The sequence below is a fragment of the Microcaecilia unicolor genome, chromosome 6, assembly GCF_901765095.1.
Source record: "Microcaecilia unicolor chromosome 6, aMicUni1.1, whole genome shotgun sequence".
Taxonomy (NCBI): Eukaryota; Metazoa; Chordata; class Amphibia; order Gymnophiona; family Siphonopidae; genus Microcaecilia; species Microcaecilia unicolor.
The window spans coordinates 60325605-60333660 of NC_044036.1; positions in this window are offsets into that span (position 1 = coordinate 60325605).

Consider the following 8056-nt stretch of genomic DNA (forward strand, 5'->3'; position numbering starts at 1 on the left):
ACTTAATAGCATAAATGGCACATGTAATGGTACATATCGAAAAATGTTTCAGTTGTTATAAAACACCATCAATGTATTAATTAAGATGTATGGGAAAACACATGCCAAGATTTATTTAAGAGTGGCTCTTACAATCTAGGAACAGAATTGAAGATGAGAGTTTCATGTGTGTCCTGCACTACGATAAAGATACATTTCCCCTTTCCTGTCAATACAAGAGCCAATCCCTAGTCAGTATTCAGTACTCTCTAACCACTATTGATTACTGAATGGGGATTGGCTCATACACTGAGAAGAAAAATAGACTTCCACCTGCTACAGAAACCAGCAGCACATTACCACGGCAGGGTGTGCAGTTTTTTTCTGTCTGTTCACATTTTTTTAATGCCACAGTTATTTGCATCCAGCTGTCTTAAAGCTCAAACAGCTAGCACAAGTCCCAAAACACTCTCACACTTCAAAGTAGAGGTTTAGGCTTGTGATAGATGTAGCTTAATTTTGCAAGGTTGATCGGATGAAAATTAAGACAGTGCCAATATGGGGAAATATTCTTGAAACAGCCGACCGGCGAAACATGATGTCATGTCGAACAGTTGATTCCCCTTGGAAGTGATCTATACAAGCTAAGTGTGCCACTAAATACTTGCATGAAAAGACTGCCTTTACAGGGTAGAAGGTTTTAGGAGAATGACTGATAAATGAACAAAAATATAAATGATAAAAAAAATTCATAAAATTAAAACATTTTAAATTCTATGAAGACTGGTGACGATAGGAGAGTGGAGGCTAAAAATCATTGAGTGCCCCACGACTCTGTAAAACTGAGGTCTTCTGAACAACAAAATTAAGCTATATCTATCAGTAGCCTAAACCTGCATTTTGAAGTGTGACAGTTATTTGCATGCCATTAGTTTACTACATCAGAATACAACTCTTCCTTAGTGCATACATCAGGAAATTGCACTGAAGCTCACTGCACAGTTCTAACCCATGGCTTATATTAAAGCAGCCCAAAAACCTTCTAAGGAAGGATTTTAAGCCAATGATTGGAAAACAGGAAGAACTACATTGCGGTAAGCACTAACGTGTGCTTACTGCAGGTTAAAAAGCACTAATGTGGGGTGTGCTCAGGCGTTCCGTTGTAGTTTGGGGATCAGCGTGGATCTAAGGGCGGACAGTAGGCATGTTCTGTGCTAAATTGTCATAAGCTCACCAATTAGCATGTAATTAGCGCCTGAGCCCTTACTGCCTACAAAATAGGTGGCAGTAAGGGCTCACATGCCAATGGTTACGTCCTAATGGGGAAAGTAGCAAATGGCCATTAATAGGAAAAATGGGGCCATTTTACCACCATGCTAAAAGTGGCTTCAGAGTGCAGGAAAGACCCACACTAGGGATAACACAGGCCACTTTTTAGCGCAGTTTGGTAAAAGGGAACCCAAGTGTTTGGTCAGTTTTCTGAGGCTTTTTCCTTCCTTACATAGACACAATTTTTAAGTTATTTTTCTTGCTGATATATTCTGGTCTGGAATTGGTATTTTATTTGTTATTAGTTTCACCATAATCCCTCACTTTTTTGCTTTTGGTTTTTTATTATTAAATCAGCTGCCTAGTTAAGCAGATTATTTAATAATAGATCAAAATTAAATCAATGCCACAGCAGTCCTCAGTAAGGAACCCCACACCACAGCTCTCTCAACAGCCCCAGTGCATATGTATCTTAATATGCATCAATAGGAGTCACTGTTGCATTATGGCTAGATTGCCCTATACTACCCAGTGGGAGACTGTGATCCCTAATCAGCTATAGCATGTCCAGTTCAAATTAACGAGATAACTTATCCAGTTAATTTTACACCATGTATTTTTCCAACTAGACTAAACCAGTTAAGCTAAACCAGATAGCACTAAATATTGACACTTTCAAATTCTGTACCCCAAGAATGCCGCCTAAGGGAGTCTCAGCTTTTACCACCAACTGATTTTTACCACGAGCTAAAACTACTAGGACAGCTTTGTAAAAGACTCCCTAAGTTGGTCGCTCCCTCCACTGGTTGATCTGACACTTTTTTAACAAAAGGTGGAAGGAAGAATACCCTTGAAATTGGAGCGTAAGAATTTTCTGGAATCTTAAATACTTCAGTAAGATATTTTTAAAGATAACCAAGGGTGCCTCAGTGGAAATTTTAGAAAGTTAATAAATCTTGAAGTTCTGCATCTTATAATATTATCCAAGTTTTCAACCTTTCAGTGCAATAATATATTATCCTTCATCAAAGCAGCATAACACTCATCCACTTTGACTTCTAAGGTTGAAGTCGAATTCTCTACAGTTCCTACCTTACTTTCCAAAGTATTAACTTGAACTGATTCACCAGAAAAAGCTCTGAGAGACCAGCAAAAGCTTCCAAGACAAAGAGGCCTCTATCCCAGCCATAGCACCCCACAAATAATTAAGTGTAATGTCCACTGACTTCTGTGGAAAATTAGACTTACTCAAGGCTGCTTGCAGCTGTGAGAGATCTCCATCTGGGTCAAATTAAGGCACCATCATTCGTCCAGGCAAAATGCCTCAAAACTCCTGCTTGACAACAGAAGAAACAGTCAGGGCCGATATCCCAGCTTGCAGAGCAGGTCCCACCAAAGAGTCCTCAGCAGACTGAATGGGTGCAAGGAGCCACTTAACGATGCCGGCATCGGGGGAGGGCTCAGAATTTCCGGGCTGAAGGTGACGTCAGCCTTTAGCGGGGGGAGTCATTTCCCTCTCGACACTCCCTCCACAGGTGAGGCAATCACACCAGATGAAGTCAATGGAATAAGGATGATCCATCACAGGAGCTGCAGGTGTGGCAGGAAACACCATGACTTCCCTTTCTTCTAAGGCAATATGAAAAACCATAGAAGAACACAAGACAAAAGATAATTTGGAAAGATGGGCTGGAGCTCACACTATATGCTCCCTCTTTGGACACTACCTTGTCTCCCCGCCTTACCTCATATTTTAATGGAGTGTGCACCTATGTCTTCTGCACAAGTTAACACCCATGCTCAACCCTTTCCTGTATTGTGTGGCCTCCAATGCGCTTGTAAAATCAATCACCACCTGGTTAGGCTCCTGGTAGTTTTCTGCATCAGCCCCTGAGAAAGGTACTTCTTAGTTCCGGAATAGTGAAGAAAAGGTGAGGAAAAGTGTCATACCCACAGGAAGCATGAAGAAATACAAATCATCGCTGTTTCTAGTCTTGGTGCCTTCTCTCTCCTCTGTGCTTTACTCCAATGCTCAGGGAGTAACCTTTACATTTTTGAAAGCCATGTGGCTTGCTGAGACCTGGCTGCTACTGAAACCCAAAAGAAATATTTACAGTTCAGCTGAATCAAGAGAAAAGGGAGAATTTGTAATCAAGGCGATGAATTTGCCTCATCAAACTGTTAGAGAATATTGCAAGAACTTACTGAACAGAACACAAGCACTATGAGAATTCCATATTGTGTAAATATCCATGAAACAATTTTTGGCTGATTTCAATAAAATTTTGCATAGAGACATACATTTCAGCAAAATTCAAAGTAATAAGGCATAATTTTACTTCCTATTTGTCAGGAAGCAAAACTGATGTAATGAAACATTGAGTGCCCCGGCAAGCATGAAATGCATAGCTAAACTTGAACTTATGCTCAAGTAGCTTTGGGGGTCACTACCTATAAAGCTCGCAAGATGCACTTAGCATAAATTTATTTGCTGGAACAGGCAGCCACTGTATATGAAATCTATGTAACAAGGCCTTCTGTCTGGTAAAGATCAGATACTGGAAGGTAAATACTGTTTTCAATTAACAGGTATTCTACTGACATGCAGTAAGTGTGTGTGGAACTTATTTTATAATCTAAAAATGCATTTGCCACCCATCCTAGTATAAATTTGTACAGTGGTTATATAATAAATGTCTTTAGTTCAAAATAAAAGGGACAACACAGTGCCCCTGCTGCCACCATGTAGCTTGTACTGACATCTCAGAAAAGGAAGGTTAAACTTAGATAAATACACAAATATCATAGTTTAAGATAACATTTGACCTCAAAAATGTTTTCTTGACTATTCTTATTTGTTAAATGTTCTTTCTTTCAACATTTATATTTTGAAATAAGATGGATTTAATGCATGGGTTGAGCATTATTTTTAAGGTGCACTGTGATGGTTAAACTAAGGATGACCAAGGTTTGCAGGATCAAAGGATGTTGTAGATTGTTTGAAAGTAGTAAATGACACATTTCCAGTTTGCAAACTAACTTAACAAGCTTTTAATCTGTGAACACTTCATGTCATAACAGAGAAAGAAGGTTCTCCTGTTTAATGTGTGCACGCCATAAACATGCAAGTCTGGAAAATATTTTCCAAGTAGGCAACCATGTGTAAAATTTACAAAACCTGTCAAGGAAAGAGCTGCAGCTGCAGAAGTGCCAACTTGTCCTGACTTCAGCAAAGCTCCAGATGTTGAGACTTGATTGTTCCATCTCAGAACAGATCTCCAGCTGCTGGACCCATCTTGGTTTTGACGGCTGCCATCTTTGCCTGCAAAATGTGAACAACCTTAACAAGTTTAGTTTCTGATAAATTCCCTTTCTCCTTGTTTCTGTATGCCCCACCCCCAGCCCCCAAAACAGAATTTCACACATCTGTTCTCTTCAGTTCAAAACTTAAGGTTTTCCTTTACATTTCAACCAATTCCACCAAGGGAAATTTGGATTTATTTCTTGGCCATTCCAAATCTGAGTTTTGGTGACTTACGTTCAGGTCCTAAGTTATTTACCCACCTCCTCCAAATAGGCTTACAATTTACTTATCCTAAGGTAATGGCGGTGAAGTGACTAGCCAGAGGTCACAAGGAGTATCAGTACAAAAAACAGGATTTGAACCCTGACTTCCATGGGTTATAACCTGCTTCTCTAAGGACTAACAGCTATAAATGCAACCTAACGCCCAAAATTAGACTTTTAATCCAAAAGCACATTGACTCCTCAGCGGTGACTCATTTCACATAAGACTACCACTCATGGCTCACCTAGCATCTTCATCGGGTCAAACCAGAGCTTTGGCTCAAATTTAAACTATCATTCATCATCGTATTATTTTATATTAATAGAGCATATATCAAACATTTTTTTACAAACTTTCAAAAAACAAATTTTTAAATATCCCATTTCAATAAAGGAGCACTTAGCTCAAAATTGGGTGCCATTTTCCCGCATTTATAATTACCTCTTTAGTGCACACTAATTTCCACATTAACTGACAAACACAGAATGAGGTGGTGAATGGTTTGGAAAAGGGTGGGGACTACACTTTACACTTTGTGTGGTATGGTACTGCATGTTTACTATTAATGCAGCAGACAACACAGAACATTTACTCCCGGATTCTATATTTGATGATCAGAATTGCACACCCAAATTTAGATGTGCAATTTAATTTAGAAACAAGATAATTGAATTATTGATGTTAATTGGCACTCATTAAAATTTGCACATGCATCTGGCTGTGCACTATTCTATAAGGCATAGCGCCTGACTCTACTAGTGCATAACTCAAAAGGGGCGTGACTATGGGCAATCCAGCGGCAGTCTGTAAAGTTGCACATGTAATTATAGAATATGGTTCAGAGCACTTAAGTTGGGTGCCAGTATTTACACCAGGTTTTAGCAGGCTTAAGTCTGACACCAAAAGTTAGGTACAGGAGTTGGCACTAACCCCAGGATTCTATATAGTGCGCCAAGAGTTACGGTTCCATGCATAAATCTAGGCATATTCTGTGTAGATTAATTGTTTTAACAAACTGTTAAGGGTTGTTAACAGCTCTTAATAAGCAATAATGAGCATTAATTGGCAAAAATTAGAATTTACGTGCATATTCTGTAATGTACTGTGCGTAAATTCTAATGTGAACAGGCAAAAAGGGGGTATGCTTAGGGGCATAGAAATGGGCATTCCAAAATCCAAATATGGTCCATTACGTGTAAATCTACACACAGGGATTTACACCAGCTTTTCATTGATGTAAATGGATGTGTGTAGATTTAGTTGCATGAACTATGCCTAAGAGTATTCTAAATACCGTGTGTAGATTCACACATGGTATTTAGAATATGCTTAGGTGTGATTGCCTAATGCACGTTAATTTTAGGTGCCATATGTAGAATTGGGCCCTAAGTGTGATTCTTTACAGGATGTGCAGCCTTTATAGAACTGCACTTACCACTGATTTTTATTGGTGCAGAATCTTGAATGCCATTTACTGAATCCAACACTTAATGCCATATAGAAATGATACGTAGTAGTAGTATCCACATTACCTGCCTTGCATTTAGGGGGCAATTACTACAATATTTTTGTAAGCCACTTTGAGCCTGCTGTCATTGGGAAAAGGTGGGATACAAATGTGATAAATAAAGAGCTCTAAACATTGCATGCTAAGATAATATTTTACAATGGCGTCTGGGCACTCAGATTCTATGATAGAATAGAGTCTAAGGGCTCCTTTTACCAAGCTGAGGCAAAAGGGGGCCTGCGCTGGCGTCAGCGTGTGTTTTTCAAGTGCAACAGGCCCCCTTTTACCTCAGTGGGTAAAAGGGAAGTCTCTCTTTCCTGCAGAAAATGGCCATGCAGCAAGTAAAGCACTTGCCATGCGGCCATTTCGGGGGGGGGGGGCATTGAGGTGGCAGTAAGGGCTCCTGCGCTAACCCAGTGGTAACTGCTCTGCCCAATTATTGTAGCGCCGAATATGACGGCGCACTAAGGGTGGGAAGTACTACTGGGCTGCTGCGATAGCCCAGCAGTGCTTCCTGTTTAGCGAGCGGTAAGCCCATGTTGGGGCGTACCACCGGTAATTGCTATAGGGGGCCCTAAGTTGGCATTTGGATGCCAAAATTTAGGCGCTAACACTCACACCCTGTAAAAGACAGGTGTAAATGCTAATGCCTAAATGTTGACACCTAGGTATGCAACTTAAAGTATTCTAAAAGTTTGGCATCTATTTAGGTGATCTGCCCATGCCTCACCCATGCCCTACCCATGTGCACACCCCCTTTGAAGTTATGCACTTAGAGGCCCTTTTACAAAGCGGCAGTAAGTCCACTGTGGGCTTACCGCACACCAATCCAAAGCTACCACCAGCCCAGCACAGGTGCAGGAAGTAGTTTCGGCCCCAGCGGACACCATTTCTGGCACTAGGGAAAATAGGACCCTTGTTTTTACCACAGCAGTTACCCGGCTACCATCGGGTTAGTGTGGGAGCCCTTACCATTGTATCAGTAAGTAGTGGTAGCTGCTCCCCCTTCAACATGACCACACAGTAAGTGGTAAAAAGGGCCTCAGCGTGTGGCAAAAACAGCCACCTCCGCTAGTGCAGGGCCCCTTTTACTGCACATTAGTAAAAAGGCCCTAAAGTATTTAGGCGTTAACTTCTAGAATAGCACCTAAGTGCAGTTTGCTGACTAACTTCCGTTCACCCCCAGTTTGGTCACCTAACTTCCATGTAAGCCCTATAGTTAGGTGCCTGAATTAGGGGGCCTATGCGTGCTAGGTGTATTTTCTTTGTGCTCACTGTGGGGTCTTTTTTTCAACACTGTGGCAAAAAGTGGCCTTCATGTACCCTTACACAGGTTTTCCCTGCATACTAAGGCCATTTTCACTTTAGCCAAAAAATGACCTATTTTTTTATTTTTTTTTTATTAATGGCCATTCACTAATGTTACTATTAGTACATGGTGAGAGACAGCAATAGTGTCGGCAGGATGGATCTGATAGTTTAAATGGGGGTTTCCTTGATAAAGCATTGAGCGAAACATGATTCATGCCAACACCTTTCAGATAAGTGATTTAACATTTTGAAAATTTATGTGAACAAGAAGTTTATATATAAGACTAAAACTGATTTGTTTAAGAGACCGATAAAGAGGTTGGTGGATAAATCTGAATGGTATGAGTATATTCCATTACGTTCCACCGCTGAGGCCCCTGTTATTTATTCTGAATTCAGCTATATCGATTGAGTAGATATTG